This window comes from Homarus americanus, unplaced genomic scaffold, assembly GCF_018991925.1.
Source record: "Homarus americanus isolate GMGI-L3 unplaced genomic scaffold, GMGI_Hamer_2.0 scaffold14072, whole genome shotgun sequence".
In the NCBI taxonomy this organism is placed as follows: domain Eukaryota; kingdom Metazoa; phylum Arthropoda; class Malacostraca; order Decapoda; family Nephropidae; genus Homarus; species Homarus americanus.
In genome coordinates, this window is record NW_024754528.1 from 2497404 (window position 1) to 2518351 (window position 20948).

The window sequence follows — 20948 nt, forward strand, 5'->3', positions numbered from 1 at the left end:
TTATAGAAGGCTTCTCCAATGATTGCTAATGTGTAAGTCAATAACGTATGTGGAATACAATCATTATTCATCCAGTAATGGCAACGACTGCTACGCTATACATACCATAAAGACATTTGATCTTGGCTTCAATTAGCTTAAGTTTTATGTATGATTTCTGGAACCTGAAATTGGGTTGTGAAATGTGTCAAAGTTTTACTGGTGTTGTTTATGGTTGGCAGAACGAGGACAGGCAGCAGGTGTGGTGGGAGGCAACAGATGTGATGGGAGGCAATAGGTGTGATGAGAGGCAGCAGGTGTGGTGGGAGGCCGGTGATGAAAGGCAGAAGGTGATGGAAGGCAACAGGTGTGATGGGGCAGCAGGTGTGATGGGAGGCAACAGATGTGATGGGAGGCAACAGATGTGATGGAGGCAGGTGGGGATGCAGCAGGTGTGATGGGAGGCAGTAGGTGTGATGGGAGGCAGTAGGTGTGATGAGAGGCAGCAGGTGTGATGGAAGACAGCTGGTGTGATGGGGCAGCAGGTGTGATGGGAGGCAGTAGGTGTGATGAGAGGCAGCAGGTGTGATGGGAGGAAGGACAGACAGGATGACGAAGACTGGGTTAGCCAAGGATTGAGACAACTGAGGACAAGTGAAACAAGCGATCAAATGAGTAGTTGGCCATAATTCACCAGGGATCTGGGATAAAGAAATAAACCATTAATTTCCAGTAATTGACAGGGCGCTCTCGTGTATAAATCTTTAGTGGACATGTTTAATGGCGTCCGCCTTTTGTAATTCAGATTTAAACTTGAGTGATTATTTTCCTCGAGTCTCAGATGGTTGGAGGCTGATACAGTACTTCCATCACCTAATATAAAATATGGTTAGGTTAGGTTAGGTTAGGTTAGGTTTGGTTAGGTTAGGTTTGGTTAGGCCTGATGCCAAAAGCCATTCTATACTATTTTGGATAATTTTGTAGACTTAAGAAACTTGTCCTAGATATTCGTCCCCTTGGAAACGACGACAACTTGACCGCAGGCTAATGGAATTAAAAGTTTATCCTAATTTCCTTTCGATATAGGACAAACATTCGAAATTGCGATTATACTTATATAAAATCTATATAATTATATGACTAGTTAATTTTATTTAATCACCCAAACTTTATACACACATATACAGTAGAGAGGTTGCTAAATCATCAGTAGTCCCAACACCAGTGTCACAGTCTGTTGTCACCCACCAGTCTGGTTGCTGGACATACAGTACTACTTCCTATCTAGTCTCTTTTCAACAACAGAATATCATAACACAAGGAAATAACCATAAAAACAAATCACAATAGCTGGTAATTGCCTCGGTCACCTCATCCTTTCTCAACCCTGTTATAAATTTTAATAATATGCAGACCAACCCCGCTAATATATACTCTCTTTTTTAATCATCATGTTCACCTGTTTTATTAATCCATAACAGGATTCTCCAGCTAATGGTTGAATGTTCTACTAAATTCCATACAATGACTTCATCCCAGATTTGTTTCACCAAGGAGAGAGTACATTATGCATTCACCTGTTCCAGTCTTCCTTACTTCCGGCAGTCAGAGCATCACACCCTCCCGCCTCCCAAACACAGTCCGCTTTGCTTCCGTCTTTTACAACAACAACAACAACAACAACAACAACAACAACAACAACAACAACAACAACAACAACAACAACAACAACAACAACAACAACAACAACAACAACAACAACAACAACAACAACAACAACAACAACAACAACAACAACAACAACAACAACAACAACAACAACAACAACAACAACAACAACAACAACAACAACAACAACAACAACAACAACAACAAACAACAACAACAACAACAGCAACAACAACAACAACAACAACAACAACAACAGCAACAACAACAACAACAACAACAACAACAACAACAACAACAACAACAACAACAACAACAACAACAACAACAACAACAACAACAACAACAACAACAACAACAACAACAACAACAACAACAACAACAACATATAATAATAATAATAATAATAATTACACTAGCCTCATCTATTGCATTTATCACTCCCATAATACGCTAATCCCACTTTTGTTTTTCTTCTTGTACTCCAGAACTGTAGGTATCCTCTCCTCTAAACACTTTTACGAGTATATGCTGAATTCTCTTGTATCCACGTTCCCCAGGATTACTCACTCCTCTTGTACAAATGAAGATGAAATTAATGCAGAAACCTTTTACCATCATCAATGATTTCGTTTTCCTAATCACGACTGTCTCATCGCCCTGATTTCGAAGGAACATTTTAGATTCGTTCTTGGGTCAATTTTTCTGGTCAATAATTCACCTGACAAACTCGAGTGAGGAAAATAACAAATATTGGTGACGTTTTATTAGCATTAGGAGTTATATTCCCTCCACTACCACCGCCACCGGGTTCTGTAATACTCTCGTCAAACTTAAGACACAATTATATTTCGGCAAAAGACATCCAACAGAGTTTAATTGCCAATTATGGAACGATAAAATACGGATAGTAAAATTTTTTAGAGATTGTGAAAACTAATCAGAAAAGTTAGTAGACATCAAATTCATTATATTTTACTTAAGAAACATGAAAGTCTTAAAGGTTTCTTAATCTTTTCTTTCAACAACTGAGTCAAATGTTCCACCATTATGAGGCAATTATAAAACTAGTGATTCTCTGTTCAGGTATATATTTATCATCTATATGCTAATAATTTTTATCTATCTATCTAACTAACTATCTATCTACCTATCTACAGTATCTACCTATCTGTCTAATGTACATATATTCATAGAAAGAAAGAAAGAAACATTGTTACTGGTTTCCTTTCACAATGACAACGATAAGTTTCCTCGTGTAAATATTTGTTTGTTAAGATCAGGCACTTAGGAGTTTACCATTTTTTTTCATTGAACTTATCCATTTACTCGTATCGTTAAAGTCTTGTACTGTACTCGTATTTGTAATTATGTTGACTATAATATCATTTTATGGTTGTCAACAATACAGAAACTACTTGAGTAAACGACTGATGTCTATAAAGCATCACATTCCATTTGAGTGTTTGAAAACGGTAGTAAAGATTTTCGTCAAAATTCCAGTTATAATTCCATTAATAGCATTGTTCGTTGCGATGAAAGGTTTGTCCGGATTTTTATGACGGCACTGGGAATATATCTGTTTGTTCCCGAGAATAAAATACTTCATACGAGAGATAAATTCATTATATGTCATAAGTGAGATGAAGTTCGTCCCACGTGTGTGACCAAACTGAGGACTGAACCTTCACCTTAAACACTTCAGAATTATTATACTGTACATGTGAAAATGAATTAAGGAAACAAAATTTATTAACAGTATCTCGACGCATAATTCATGACTAAAAATATGTTTATATAATGTATTGACATATTCACTCTCTCACTACCCCCATACATAGCAATAGAAATAATAGTGAAGATAGTGACGCGCAACGAACATATTTTTACCAGCTTATTACTGATATCAGAGAGAGAGAGAGAGAGAGACTTTTTCTAAATTTCATCGTTCTCCTTAACTGGTGAATATTACCCACGCTCTTCCTGGTCATTTGAGCCGACACACACACACACACACACACACACACACACACACACACACACACAACTCGGCAACTCAGGATAAATTAGATTTTGCGGGGACTTAACATGAGCTCTTATGAGAACGTTGCATGAGCCTAGTACAGGTAATTATAATGACTTGCCTACTCTTACTACTCGTTTCTGAGGGGACAGATGAGTTTTTCTTATTTAAATTTCTTGACTTGCATTATATTTTCTTTAATTTTAATGTTGCGTTAAATTTGTTTTGTCATTTTCTCGTCTGTCTCTTTAATATAATTCGTCTTTAACTTTCTGCTTTACAGTTTAACTCGTATTTTCTTTTCTTTTTCAGTTTGTTTTCCTTAACATTTGTATTTTATATTACTGGTGCTCTTAGTATGTTTCTTTAACATATAACTAATCTTTGTGAATAATATCTTGTCCTTGTATTAATATACTGTTGCTTTATTCATTTTTCTTGGTATGATAAAGGAAACTGTAATGTTTGAGGTAAGGAATAAATAATATTCTTAGATGATTAAAATAGTATACATCTGTACTAAGTCCTCCCGTTCCCATAAAGTACTGTATAACTTTTAATATTGGTCCAACTTTTGTTGCTGTGTATACTCGTAAGCTTTCGCAGTCAATAAGACGGAAGGAGTGTGCCTCAATAACGCTGACTGGCACCAGCTTACAACACCCAAACCTCTCGTTTCTCCTGTCCTCTGCCTTGCCTGTCAGCCACCACAACCACCAGTCACGTCCTCACTCCGGGGTAGAGTTTGCCTTTTCAATTTCATTTTTATTTGGATTTGGCACAAGGAAATCAGGGGGTGGGGGAGTACATTTAATCACACTCTAAAGATGGCTCGCAGATTCATCGCTCTTTTCGGATTATTTTTGCTTTGTTCATTGAAATCTTCGTTGCCCACGCAGGGATGACGAGAAAATACAATTTGTTAGCGATTAAATGCACAAAATCTGGTAGTAATTTGGGTGTTCAGTATGCAAGATTAAATTCAGCTTTACGTAGCATCTTTTAATTAATTGTTAACTTTTAATTAACGTGGGCTAAACCATGAACCACACCGCTCATATAACATGAATTTTAATGCCCAATTTTAATTACAAAATTCCACACGATTCTAACAGAAGCTTTAACTTTATCTAAACTTTAATAACAGAGTTGGCTGGTGGGCTGAGGCCTCAACACAAGCGGTGATTATGACAATTATGAAGTTGTTTTTTAACCAATATTATCTCACCACCACTGTGTTCTGACCTGCTTGATGACTCTGAGTCTCTATAACTCTTACCTTGGCGTATCTCTTCACATTCATCTAATTCCGGACCTTCTCGCCACTTTCCCTCGTTATTTTGATACAATTATTGCTGACTTTCCTTAACTTAAAAAAAAAACCCTCTCAAATGAGCAGATATTTCCAGCTGGTGATTACCTGAGAAAGTCAATTGTACAAAAACATTTATTATGATAAGTCAAACAATTTATTCTCCAATTCCTTGTGTGTGATATTGACTCGAATTATGAGTACGGATCTAGTAAGAGTTGTGTTTACGAACTTGAAGTGTCATTACAAACAAACGACGTCTGTTTCAGCTCAACGTTTACACAAGAACAATAGAAGTTTTATCCTTAGGCGTCCTTGATCCGCCTTTACTTGACATTTAATCAAATTTCACAGCAAAAGAAACTCTTAACCTTCGTGTAATTGGATTCCCCAACATTGGTGGAGTCGTTGAAGTGTTGAACCATTCCAACGGAAATGAGATTCTGTTTAAGACTGTAACTGTGTTCCTTAACTCCCGCCTGTGTGTGTGTGTGTGTGTGTGTGTGTGTGTGTGTGTGTGCAGAAGGATCTCTGTGAGCATCAAGAATGGTCGAAGAAATGGCTGCTGAGAGTCAATGTCACGAAGTGTAAGAGGATGCACCTGGGACTTACCAACGGTAAGGAGGCGTATCATGTGTCCCAACGGGACGAAGAGACTGCATTAAACGAGACGGATTGTGAAAAGGACCGAGGTGTATACGTTGACAATGAACTGAAGTTCTCGGGCCATTGCGAGAAGTTGGTAAATCAGGCAACTAAGTTATTAGGTCTTATAGGAAGGTCGTTCAGATATCAAGATGGTCCGTCCCTCGTAACGATCTTCAAGAATGAAGTGCTTCCCCACCTGGAGTACTGTCACCCTGTCTGGTCCCCGAGATATGGTAGGGACTGTCAGCTGATTGAAAATGTCCAAAGGAGGGCCACCAGACTGGTGCCTGCACTGCGGGACCTCAGCTACCCGGAGAGATTGGAGCGCCTGAACTTGCCTAGCTTATACTACAGACGGGCAAGGGGAGATCTAATTGAGGTGTACAAACATCTCAGAGGGCACTACTCAGTCGAGAGTCCATACCTGGAGCTGGCAGACGCTCGCCTCTGGGGACACAGCTCAAGGTTAAAGAAGCCGCCAGAGAGTGTGGTGACGGCAATGAGTGTGAGCTCTTTCACTGGAGCAGGTTCAGGTACATTCAGGAGCTGGTGCATGCCCAGTACTTGCCAACAGTGCGTAACAGAGACGTGACCGACCGCCCAAGCGGCTAAAGAGCCGATCACTGGTGAAGAGGATAAAAGTGTGTGTGTGTGTGTGTGTGTGTGTGTGTGTGTTGCAAAACTGCGCAACACTCATAATCAGTATAACGCTGGGCCTCACTTTCCTGGGACGGGCAGTAGTTAGCGTGAGTGAGTCCCCTGTATGTTGAGGTGTATCACCCACATCCTCCTTTTCCACCATCACCACCACCTCCTCCTCCTCCTGCTCCACCATCATCACCACCACCTGCTCCACCATCATCACCACCACCTTCTCCTCCTCCTCTCCACCATCATCACCACCACCTGCTCCACCATCATCACCACCACCTTCTCCTCCTGCTCCACCACCATCATTACCACCACCTCCTCCTCTCGTGCTCCATCATCATCACCACCTCCTCCACCATCATCACCACCTTCTCCTCCTGCTCCACCACCATCACCCACCTCCTCCACCATCATCACCACCACCTTCTCCTCCTGCTCCACCACCATCACCACCACCTCCTCCTCCTGCTCCACCATCATCATCACCACCTTCTCCTCCTGCTCCACCATCATCACCATCACCTCCCCCTCCTGCTCCATCATCACCACCACCACCTCCCCTCCTGCTCCACCATCATCACCACCACCTCCCCTCCTGCTTCACCATCACCCACCACCCCTCCTCCCACCATCATCCACCCACCACCTCCTCCACCATCATCACCACCACCACCTCCTCCTCCTCCTGCTGCTCCACCATCATCACCACCACCTCTTCCTCCTGCTCCATCACCATCCCATCACCACCACCTCCTCCCTCGTGCTCCCACCACCATCACCACCACATCCTCCTCCTGCTCCACCATCATCACCACCACCTTCTCCTCCTGCTCACCACCATCACCACCACCTCCTCCTCCTGCTCCATCATCAACACCACCACCTCCCCTCCTGCTCCCATCATCACCACCACCACCTCCCCCTCCTGCTTCACCATCACCACCACCCCCCCCTACTCACCATCATCATCACCACCTCCTCCTCCTGCTCCACCATCATCACCACCACCTCCTCCTCCCACCATCATCAACACCTCCTCCCCCTCCACCATCATCACCACCTTCTCACCCACCATCTTCACCATCACCTCCTCCTCCTCTACCATCATCATCACCATCACCTCCTTCTCCACCATTATCACCACCACTTCCTCCTCCCACCATCACCTCCTCCTCCACCATCATCATCATCCACATGCTCCTCCACCATCATCACCACCACCTCCTCCTCCACCAACACCTCCTCCTCCACCCCACCTCCTCCTCCCACCATCATCGCCATACCACCTCCTCCTTCACCATCATCACCATCCCACCACCACCACCTCCTCCTCCACCATCATCACCACCACCTCTCATCCACCATCACCACCACCTTCTCCACCATCATCACCACCGCGTTCTCCTCCCACACTTTTCTGATCATACATTTTGGGAACGTTTATCTGAAGGACAAGCTCTCATCGTTTCTGCACCACGTAATATTAATTGGGTATTTCTCAGGTAAACTAAACCAAGAAAATTTTTGAGATATTTCACTTTACCTTAGTTGTTTCGAGTAATTTTCCATTAATCCAGGCGGCAGTGAACAACTATATACTGTATATATATATATAACTGACTTTTGATCTCTTTGATAGGAGGCTTAATAAACGAAAGAGCAGGAAATGAGGACAGGCATACAGACAGACAGATGAGTTAACAACATGCGGGTCACTAGCACGACACACACATAGTATCATGTTAATCCTCTGGTGAGACACGACACACGAGTTTATTTATACATTCCAATACAGTGACAACAAGGTAATGTTATAAGGTAAGGTGTCTTCAAGGTCCTACCTGGGTGCTTCACTTTTATCAGAATATATTGTGATTTATATAAGAAACACCACGTAACGTTTATCTTGTTGTTGTTTATTTACAACAAACATTAAAAAAACAAATATCAATTTAGATTTTCAGATAAAACAGCCACATGTTATTCTTCAAAAAATTACTTAATTTTTTTTCTGAAGCATTTTAATTTTCTTAAATTTTTATATAACTGTTTTCCTCGAAATAGTGGAAAATGCATTTCGTCTTTTAGTTCTTTTTTTTCCGGCAAGTCATAATATTTGCAATATTTTCTTAATCACGAACGTTTAAACTTTTTTATATCATATTTTACGGTTATTTTCTCAATATTTTTATTAATCTCCAAACGCATTTTTCAGGTTACCTTTTTAATCACTTTCCAATTACAACACTTTGAGCAAACCTGAACTTCTCCAACGATTAATACATATAAGTCGTAAATACTACCATAAAAAATTCTAGTGAGGGGAACTTTCTCGAACCAAAATATGTATATTTATCCAGGTCTTTCCCTTCTATAACACTACACATCCTAGTTATGACCACCAGAGAAAAAAAATCCAAATTCTGTGTAATTAAATGCATGATAAATTAGTACACATTCCTGAGGATAGGTTGTAGTGTTGATGTTATTGTGAAGGAGATAAATGTTTTCTTGATGCTGGGTTAATGTGATCATCTTGTTACATTATCATTAACCTTTTGAGAGCTAGCGGGTTAAAGCAACCTTCTCAAATAATCAAACAATGTTTCTAGAAGGGCTAAGTATCGTCATCAACGAGTTATACCTCAGAAAGGTTAAGGTGAAGCCGGCGTATGAATTAAACCATCGTCCTCATAGAGTTGATATGTCGGGTTTTTCACACCTTCGAGAATATAATATTACCGTATCAAAGGGTTATAATCCCTCGAGTGTGTGTGAGGCAGGTGAGCCAGGTGTGTGACGCAAGTGAGCCCAGCGTGAGGCAGGTGAACCCAGAGTGTGACGTAAGTAAGCCCAGGGTGAGGCAGGTAAGCCCAGAGTGTGACGCAAGTGAGCCCAGCGTAGGCAGGTGAACCCAGGATGTGACGTAAGTAAGCCCAGCGTGAGGCAGGTGAACCCAGAGTGTGACGCAAGTGAGCCCAGGGTGAGGCAGGTGAACCCAGAGTGTGACGTAAGTAAGCCCAGGGTGAGGCAGGTAAGCCCAGAGTGTGACGCAAGTGAGCCCAGCGTGAGGCAGGTGAACCGAGGGTGTGACGCAAGTGAGCTCAGGGCGTGAAGCAGGTGAGCCAACACTAACATTCACTACTCTGTATTATTGTACTTTCATTTAACAAGAGTATTGCCATCCCGCTACTGTTCATTTTTTTCTTTGTGTGTCCGAGAGAATTATGCATACAGTATATGTGGTTGTGGGTTATCCAACTAGTCGTTTTTAAAAAGGAAATTCGAAACTTATGACCATTTTCTCTCTATTTTTATGTTATGTTCTTTAATCTCTCTCTCTCTCTCTCTCTCTCTCTCTCTCTCTCTCTCTCTCAATTAGTGTCTTCTTTTTCCTTCCTATATGTATAATGTCGCACCTCCTCTCTACTTAATAATACAAATTGAAACAGGTAACAGTAACAAATTGCCTTCACGATAAACACATGGAAGACAAAGAAAAACAACAGACAACTAGGTATTACTTCGAGTCAGCTGGGTTGAGAGTTCCATGGGTTAAGTTGCGTGGAATGGGCCGAACGTTGCATTTTCTGTTGGTTTTTGGTGTGTGTGTGTGGGGGGGGTGTGTCTGTGTGTGTGTTTGTAATGGTCAGCATGCTCGCCTCGCAAACGAGCAGACCTGGGTTCGATCCCCGGGCTGGGAGAAACTATGGGCCAGTTTCGTTACGGCATTTGCCTCTGTCTACTCAGCAGTAATTGGGAACCTGGATGGTAATCGATTTGCGGATTGTATTCCAGGGTAATGGTTAGCCAGTGCAGTTGGCGAGTTGTCCGGTATTCTCAGAATATTCCTTGACACTGGGCCATGCAACTAGTTAACTTGGGTGTGGTTGTTGTGTTGGCGACAGCTTCTACACCTTAAACAAATTCACGCCTAGTTTGCCCTTGGGCCGGCCACCCTCGTTACACGAGGGGCAATCATTATTATTTATTATTATTATTATTATTATTATTATTATTATTATTATTATTATTATTATTATTATTATTATTATTATTATTAGTGTGTGTGTGTGTGTGTGTGTGTGTGTGTGTGTGTGTGTGCGTGCGTGTGAGGACGTAATTTACTAACTATAGTTCGCACCTAACCTCTGATGGCTTAAAAATAAAATAAAATAAAAAAGTACCCAATACAGCTGCGGTAAAAGATAAATCAACTATTGTGACAATTTCAATAACCTGTTAGAGGAGATTTAAAGTCCCCTAAAATATGAAGTATATAACGTTATTTGATTAAAAGATGCCCAGCATGACGTACATCTGGTGTTAATAATAACCTTTAATTAGTCTTTTCAGAGGTACATGATCGTTTTATATAAATGCCAATTCAATTTTGTAATAATCTCAGGGAAAATTAAACCACTGATCCTCTGTGGTGGCTGAGAGAATACAACTCTTCATATTGGCTGACATAAATATAAAGGCATCACGAGCTGGAGTGCTGAAGGTCATGTAAGTGTAAAAAATAAACTGAAGTTAGAAGACAATGAATCGTCGCTCATTGATTGATACTTGGCACTATGTCCGTTCTATCACTTTGAGCAACGGGTCGCCTCTGATTCAATATTTGGTAGGGTTAAAAAATGACGAGTCGAAATTGTATTGTCGGTAAAGATTAACCTCTGGTGGGTCAATGTCTAGTCATTCTTGTGGATCAATATGTGATGAAATAACCGTAAGCGGTGGTAACATGTGGTGTGGTTAACCTGAGATGCAGTTAACAGCGACAACTGAAGCACTATCGGTTTTCAGTAACAATTCAGCTGCGGAAGTTTCGTCAAAATCTTTTCAGAAATACAGACAACAGATCGATCAGTAAATAAGACCATAACTGTGGATATTCGGGGGGCAATACAGTAATTTTAGCGGCAACCCACAGACAAACCTTACCTTTTGTACTGACGAAATTGTAAACTTTGCCAAATAAAAATTATCCAAAGGAGAAACTTTAATGGGTGTTCCTGTGGATTAATAATAATACTTCTTGACTATAACGTTTACTTAACATCGATACCATTTAAGGAAAACAATATTTCCGAGTTAAATCTTAACTGGAACAGGTGGACACGAAAAAATAGTCACCAAAGACTTACCTGCGAGAGATTCCTTTCAGTCATTCGCGTTTAATGGTTCATTTCTCTTTCCCAGAGCCCTTATGAGTTATGGCTAACGACTTCTTTTATCGCCTGGCTCACCTGGGGACAGGCCTCATTCTCCTTCAGCTGCAGGTAGTCTCACTCTGCATCACCTGTGGCCGGTTCTCACTTTACTACAGCTGCAGTCCTCACTCTGCCTCAGTCCTCCTCCCTCTGGCCGGTCCAACCCCCTCACCTGTCAATAATCAGCAGTTCTCGACGGTTGTAGTGCCCAGACCAAGCAGTTATTTTCCGTAAATATCTAAATTCTATATTTCATTATGAGCGTCACCAGGAGTCAGGAGCTCCTCGTAAGCTCTTAATATTGCTTAGTCTTTAAAGAGGAAAATACCCCAGCCTTACCTCGACGTTGTCACTCGTAACAACAATCACATCGTCTTGTTTATAAAATAACTGAACAGAATACACCGAGGGTATAAGACAAGAGAGTTTGAGAACTTGGGCCCAATACCGTCTCCAATGAAGGTAAATATTGCTAAGAACAGAAAAGGAATATTACCCGAGAAATGGTCGCTATACCAGCACCAGGCAGACATTCACACGCCCTGATCCAGGAACATGTATTACGATAAAACTTGTGCACGACCACCTTGGGCAGGGCAGGCGACCATGTTGCCCAACAGCTGTATATACAGTATATGTTAGCCTACTCACAGTCTTTATTTAACAGCCAGTGTGAGCCACGACCGACCGCTCTAATATTTCTTTCTGATAAACAAGGTATATATGTACACCAACTGCCTTGAGCACATTATATTGTTTTAGTCCGTCGCTGAAATTGTTAGCCGTGTAAATCCTCAACGAATTAATTACATTTCACAAAATAAAATTTAAAATTGATTCCAAAACTGGATGCCATGGTTTCTTGATGAAAAAAAAAGAGTATTAAATACAATAATTTTTCCACGACTTCATTTAATTATAACACTCAGCCATTATAAGGAATTAGTAAATAATAAATCACAGTTAACAACGCTTTCTATCTGCTCCGACATTAAGTTATACTACGCTGTTTATGATAATAATGGTGAACTGATTTTCACACAAGCTTTTTTTTTACTCTTACGGGGAGTCCATCATATCAATCTATATACAGTATATTGAAGTGTATTTCTTTGTTACTTTTTTTAAACTCTAGTCTTGCTTCACTTCGCCAGCTCTACAGCACTCCACAATGTCAACCTTCTACTAGGAAATATTTACTGTAGTTCACTGCGCCTTCAGCTGATACCTACAGTATTCGCACAAGATTTTAAGGTCATGCAACACCTAATGCTACGTCAACAACCTACCCACAACGATGTATGCTTATGTTGGTTCTTATCTTTGGTACAATAATATGATATTTCCCTCTGACTAAGCGTAGTGGAGGAAAGTGTTCTTGACTGCTGCAGCATGAGTGTGTGTGTGTGTGTGTGTGTGTGTCAACTGCCCCTCGGGAGGAATGTGAGTGGGGGAACATATTTGGTCAGGAAACAGCGAGAGCGAATTGGTGGATGGAGGAAGCGGAAGTCAAATTGAATATACACTAAAGAAATGCATTATACTTTCTACTTTTATCTTAGTATTCGTCTAAAATATTGGTATATATGTTGTAAAGATCTAATCGTTACACTGTTTTAAGATCAATGCTGAAATATGAATAACAATTACGAGTATTAAATTATTATTTTTTTATTATTCAATACAACATTTTCACATGAGATTATTACACAGAAAGAAAATACATTGTAAAAGGTCATCAACTAAAGAACTCTGTACTGAACACTGACCCGTCCCAACGGTTCAAAAGAAGCTTATAAAAAGTTGCAAGAAAACGTTGAGTAAGTCAAACAGTCATCAGTGCAGGATCTCAATGACTAACAAAATTACAAGTTTATGAATCGAACTTATTGTGATTCAGATCAGATGAATTCGTGATGGAAAGATACCGTTAATCTTGTCGGCAGTCTAGCATGTATGGGGGTCAATTGTTTTAATGACAGGTTACATCTTACTAATGATGTCAGAGAAAACTACAGATTTGGGCACACTTGAGCATCGGAGTTTCACAAAATTCCTAACGAAAGAAGGTTCCACAACAAAGGAAATTCATCGACACAGTATTGTGCAAGTGTAAAGCACAGATGTCCTACTACCATAACAGGGTGAGTCAACATGTTAAGTGCAGAGATATAGTGAAATGATATGAGCCCTGAGTCTCCCTCTTTATTATATAAATGCCAGGTAAGCAAAACGTTTTAACCAACCCTGGTATGTAATTGTGAATTGTGGCCATAAATAACTGTCAAGGGGGAGCTGGAGTGCTATTACTTGTGCATAAAAGTGTTTCAAGTTAATTATATATTAGCAATATTTTAATTTGAATACTGTGGAGAAGCATTATTGCTTTGTTATGTATATTCACTAAATTATTTTGCTGTTTCTTGATTTTTAGTTGTTGTCCGTCTTCGTGTCTGTAAGTCGTATCATTGAAACAGTAATCTCCAAGTGAGTGTTAGTGCCACAGAGCGAAACAAACAACTGAGAACTGGGCCAAACACCACCATAACCCCGCAGCAGCACACATACAAGTGGCCACTTAGGAACTTGTCTCTATAGTCTCCAAAAACTTGCCTCGTTCCCTCATTCTAGTGAACGTGAGGCTGACCCGACCCAGCCAGCACGTAGTGAGAGGGTGGACGATACATCTAACTGACTCCTCTGTTATGGAAGCCAAGTACACGAAACACATTACATCTAAATTTACTATTAATGTTACTACAACTTTATCTCCATTGTAAATTGATAAAAGTTTCCGTTGCGTCAGATTTCTCACCATGTTAAGCTTGTAAACAACACAACATTAGGTTAAGCTTGTAAACAACACAACATCATGTTAAGCTTGTAAACAACACAATATTAGGTTGTTGTAAACAACATAACATTAGGGTTGCTTGTAAACAACACAACATTAGGTTAAGCTTGTAAACAACACAACATCATGTTAAGCTTGTAAACAACACAATATTAGGTTCAAGCAAGTGTTTCACTATACACATATTGTTTCTTTAATCTTCGTTATTTCCTCTATGTTTAACAACAGAGGTAATATTGCCTCAGTTACTCACCCCCTTCAGAAGCATCAATAATCAGTTCCTTTACTGTAAAATATCTTGAGGTCTTCATCGGGAAATATATTATTATCATTACTACTGTTTTTAGTAAAGGTAAAACCACTTGATATATCGTGTAAGACAATAAAGTAATATTCTGACTGTAATGAATTATATAAGAGAAATTCAAGATAAAAAAAAAACATTATTTCTATTTACCTTTATTTTCATACGTTCGAGTCTCATCTTCCTCTTCAAATATACATTTCATCTTTCAATTTCAACTCCTTTTCTCTCTTCATTCAAATATTTGCATAACGGTATTTCTGTATATATTTTGATATTCATCCTTTCATTTTCAATTACCGGTTAATATGTCTAGTTCTTTCTATTTATTTACATGTTTATCTAGTTTTCACATCCTTTTTTTTTTCCATCTAGGAGCGGGAGGAAGGGATGTACTCACCTGATCTCTGGTGAAGCAACAAGCAAAGAGAATATCAAATAAAAATAAATAAAAAAATCATAATTACGAAGGGAGAGCAATGAATCAGTGAGCGGGGAGGACTGAGCCAGGAGGAGTGGCAGAAATATTAATGACCAAAAAAATGCATAAACAGAAAACTCACATGGGTGGGAGGGAGAGAGAGAGGCGAGCAGGGAGAGAGAAGAGAAGGAAGAATACACGCGGTAACGAAGAGATTTACCTGAATGTTTGGAAGGGGAGCAAATGAAGCGGAGGAAAGCAAATATTACATAATGATAAAGGCAGAGGATGTGTAAATAGTTATTAATCAGTTCAGGGGTAGAATGAGGGTTGTGGGGAAGGAAAGATAAACATTAGTAGATGGAATAAGAAAGCCACTGGCACGGGGAAGCAATATACTGAAAATATGTTGAAGTTATATGTTTACTCTCTCTCTCTCTCTCTCTCTCTCTCTCTCTCTCTCTCTCTCCATCTATCTATCTATCTATTTATCTATCTATCGATCGATCACCCCATCTATCTATCCTGCTTCCACTCGGACCCACAGCTGTTCACCTATTGGACTGTCAGATTATTTCCCCTCGACGTCACCGCAGGAAACCTTCAATACGGACACCATTAGGAGAAGTGTTAAGCTTCAGACAAGTTGTAAAGTTTGTCCTTCAAGAGAGAGGTTCAGAACGTCTCAGCTTGTGGACTCAGTGACTGGCTATAAGACAGGAGGAGGCAGGAGGAGGCAGGGGGGGTAAAAGAGGATAAGAAAAGAACAAAGACGTAGAGAAGAGAGGAAACTACTGGTGAGAATAGAATAAAGGAGATAAGAAGCAATGAAAGTTAATTTAATGTGTAGATATAATTAAATTTGAAAAATATAGCTAATTAAAAAAGGATAAAAATAAATAGAAAATATGATGATAAAAAATGAAATGTATACTGGAAGTAATAATACCAGCGAGTGAGAAGACCAGGACATAACCTAAGGGCATACTTACTGTACGAGACCAAGTTTCATAAAAGCTTCACGAGGACTGAAGGTTATTACCAAGAAGTTTAGTTTAAAATATCCTTTTTGTTTACTTGACTATTACATGAGAATATATATTTCAGCTTGCACTCAGTGAGTACTTGCACAGTACTCACCCTGGGAAGATGCAATCACACGAAAGCTTGGGAACTCTGTGTTTCTTCTTGTGGTTATCAGCATATACCTAGATCACGCGCACCTACAGTGATTTACTTTGTATATATATATATATATATATATATATATATATATATATATATATATATATATATATATATATATATATATAGATATAGATATATATATATATATATATATATATATATATATATATATATATATATATATATATATATATATATATATATATATATATATATAACCAAACTGCTTTATCAATATGTGTACGGAATAGCGTTGGTTCACATACATACAATACTTCTTATACGTTACAGACTCCTGTGATGTACTAAACAACCTAACTCACGTCTCACCAAAAGACCAGAGAAATATTATGAAATTCTCTTGTTATATAGATAGTCAGGTAAGGAGTGACTATTGATGTGAGTGTTGCAGGAATAGTGGAGGGCCTCTCATAACCACCACTTCTTCAATATTGTACCACACAGGAACACATTCTTTGTTAATCCTAAACAAAAACAAAGGCGCCCTTGTTTTATTATTTATTTATTTTTTTTTTTTTTTTTACGGGGATTAGCCCAGTCGGGCATAGGTCAGGGCCTGGGGGGCAAAGATAAAGATAAAGATGATGATGATGATGATAAAAATAATAATAATAATAATAATAATAATAATAATAATAATAATAAAATCATATTAATAAAAATAATAACCATAAATAATAAAAAAATAATAAAAAATCAAGAGTGAGAAACGACACACTCTTTTATGTATGTTGTATATCATTTGATTTTTCTTGCATCATTATTTAATTTTACATTGTGAGTTTATTTATTTCTACAATCTATTCTTTAACGTATGTCTGCAGCCTGTAACCACCACTTATGATCATAGATTCATAAACTCATTGTATTATAGGTAGATTATAAATGATTCACTCGGGAGGAGGTACTTCACTTAACCCGTACTTCAAAACTTGTACTTGGATTAGATGACCCTGAGTGACATAGTGGATCATTATTAGAAAAAAAAAGCTTTTTACTAATACATTGCCAATATATTTAATGTTATGCCATAATTCGTATAAAATAACTTGATGATGACACGCACCTCACGAACATACCGCTGTCTGGACACGTAATTATATTCAAGTAATAATTTTTACTATCTTATAAAAAAAATTCTATTCATAGTAACCAAGTACTGAGTATTCCATAATTAAGGTGTAATTTCTGTCAAATAAATCTCCAAGAATCATAAAAGTTAAATACATCGGGTTTTTATTTTATTGTATAATTTGAAGAAAAAAATTAAACACATTAATAATAGGGCAGGTAACATACAGACTATCGGGAGCCGGATTATGCAGGTATTGGCCAAGGTTCATTCAAGCGTATTTATTATGGTGATTAAGTGTGATGTCTCTTTCCTCTTACTGCTGTTGTTTATCCATGAACCATATACGAAGAAAGATTCGGTACGGATTTGGTTAGATTTGTTAAGGTTACGTTAGGTCAGGGGTAAGGATAATATAGGGTATTGTGAAATTAAGTGAGATTGTGTAAGATATGTAACGCAATTTAAAATTAGTTAGGGTTAGACTAGGTTAGGTTTGGTTTGGTTTGGTTAGGTTTGGTTAGGTTAGACGTTAGTTTAGGTTAGATTTGGTTAGAAAACGTTAAATATTAGAAAATTAAGTGAGATTGTGTAAGATATGTAACGCAATTAAAATTAGTTAGGGTTAGACTAGGTTAGGTTAGGTTTGGTTAGGTTAGGTTTGGTTAGGTTAGACGTTAGTTTAGGTTAGATTTGGTTAGAAAACGTTAAATATTAGAAAATTAAGTGAGATTGTGTAAGATATGTAACGCAATTTAAAATTAGTTAGGGTTAGACTAGGTTAGGTTTGGTTTGGTTAGGTTAGGTTTGGTTAGATTTGGTTAGGTTAGACGTTAGTTTAGGTTAGATTTGGTTAGAAAACGTTAAATATTAGAAAATTAGTTTAGAATGAGTGAGGCTCAAGGTTACTTCCTGTTTTTAACCTAACGTCTTACTTATCACAGACATCACCCTAACCTCCTACACAGACTCATTTTCCTCTTATCTTAATACCCAGCAGCGCAGAACCTCAGTACCACTTAAGACATATCGTCCACCCAAGAAAATCCTGAACTTCATAAATAAAAATGAATTACGGTGACACTATTTATCTCCTGGAGTGAGCGATTGTGATAGAGCTAACGTGATAATATGTACATCCTCGTGTCTTGCTTAATTCCTTTCCTCACCTCCTCTTCTCTCAGCTTTCCAGTTTGTTGGGTTAGTGTTGATAATGAGAGGGGAAAGAGCGGTGTTGGGGCGGGCAGGGATTTTTAAACCCTATTGTTTACTACCTAATGAAAGACCTATTGTTCCCTACTGACACAAGGAGAGAGAGAGAGAGAGAGAGAGAGAGAGAGAGAGAGAGAGAGAGAGAGAGAGAGAGAGAGACTTGTTTGTGGAAAAGTATATCGTGTGTAAATAACTTTGGCCTTGTCTCTGTTCTCCTCCACCACCAGCATTATAAGAAATACATTGTATTAAGTATCATGGATATATTTTGATAATCTACTGCACTGTACTACATCATCTGCCTGTTTTTGTTTTTTTATTCCTAAAGAGGACCAAAGGCAACAGGAGTAACACATATAATACGATAGCAGATTACAAAAAAATTGCGAATACGATAATAAAATGTTGTTCAGAGGATGTTTGTGTTGTTACTGAGTCAACACACACGAGGGACTGTCACATATATCAAAATGTATTTTTACTTTGTTGCTAAACAAACGTCATTTATACGGCAGCGTGTTGCGACAGCAAAGAATTTTCAACAAAAATCATAAACCAACGGTACAAAAAAAACATGTGCAGTAAAGACTGTAACACACACACACACACACACACACACACACACACACACACACACACACACACACACACACACGAAGCCCCGGCGTCACCATAGACAACAAACTAAATTGGAAACCACACGTCAGAGAAGTTGTCAAATCCTCCAGTTTCCGTCTCCACCTCCTCCGCCGACTCAAGTCCCTCGGAGTTCCTGCACCAGAGCTCCTCAGTGTTTACTCAACATTCATACTTCCCAAGCTCACCTATGCCTCCCATACCTGGTCTTCCTCCCTAAATGCCACACAATGTAAACACCTAGAAAGAGTGCATAAGAGGGCATGCAAGATTATTCTCTCCCCTTCCTACTCCACAAATCAAGAAGCACTCAACACACTGACCCTTTCGACTCTCACTGACCATCACCACGACCTCATCTGCAAATTTGGTAAGAAGCTTCTGCACCATCCTCGACACCGGCTCCTACTACCACCTGAGATCCCTAGCCCGAGAATTCTGTTCGACAATTACAACCGCATCCAGCCCATACGCACGAATCCGATCGCTATAAGAACAGCTCAGTCTCAATCCATTGTAAAATTATCAATAACTTGTAATAAACCAGTGTATTCAATTCAAACACTACCTTGCACTGTCACTATGTTGAAATGCCCTGTAGTTTGAACTCTTCCTCATCTAGTTATTACATATATTCATTTGTATCACTTATGTTACTTGTATATTATTTGTAATTCGAAACCCATTCCCCAAATATGTAACTGTATATTTTCAGCCTTCTGGCTGCCAAGCTCTTTCAATAAACCGTTAATTATTATTATTATTATTTATTATTACACACACACACACACACACACACACACTACAATACCCTCCTCGTATCACCAACCTCCAGCCACAGGGAAGCGTAAGTGTTCTTAAACAGGAACTAGTGTCGTCGAACATTGCCGGCCAACATAACCTCACCGTCATCAACAGTGGTCTTTAGTAATACTGCATCGAATGTGTAATGATAAAATGACTGGAAAAAAAAGTAAAATTTGTGCCACGTGAAGTTACACAAATAAAGACAATGAAGATTGGTTCATTTATGGATTAACATACGACATTCATTATACGACGTATATTTCTCCCGCAAAAACAACTCTTTCCTTGAGTGCAAAATCCAGTCAAATTTATTCATGACAAATAATCTCTCTTTTCATGCGCTCTGACTCACTAGAACTGGTACAATATGCAACACAGTGAAGCCCCTCATAACACCATATGTGCAGGAGTTACTACACCACGTGAGGCCCCTCATAACACCATCTGTGAGGGAATTACTACACCACGTGAGGCCCCTCATAACACCATCTGTGAGGGAATTACTACACCACGTGAGGCCCCTCATAACACCATCTGTGAAGGAATTACTACACCACGTGAGGACCCTCATAACACCATCTGTGAGGGAATTACTACACCACGTGAGGCCCCTCATAACACCATCTGTGAGGGAATTACTACACCACGTGAGGCCCCTCATAACACCATCTGTGAGGGAACTACTACACCACGTGAGGTCCCTCCTAACACCATCTGGGAGGGAGTTACTACACTACGTTTTTGCTGTTCAACACCTACATTAATCTGTATGTTCACTGTATGTTCCTTTACCTTTCTCTAACGAAGGCTTTTGTTAAACCACCAATGTATGTAATAAGTCATTTATGTCCAATGTATATTTTCAGCCTTCGGGCTGCAGAACTTTTTCAATAAACCGTCAATTATTATTATTATTATTATTATTATTATTAT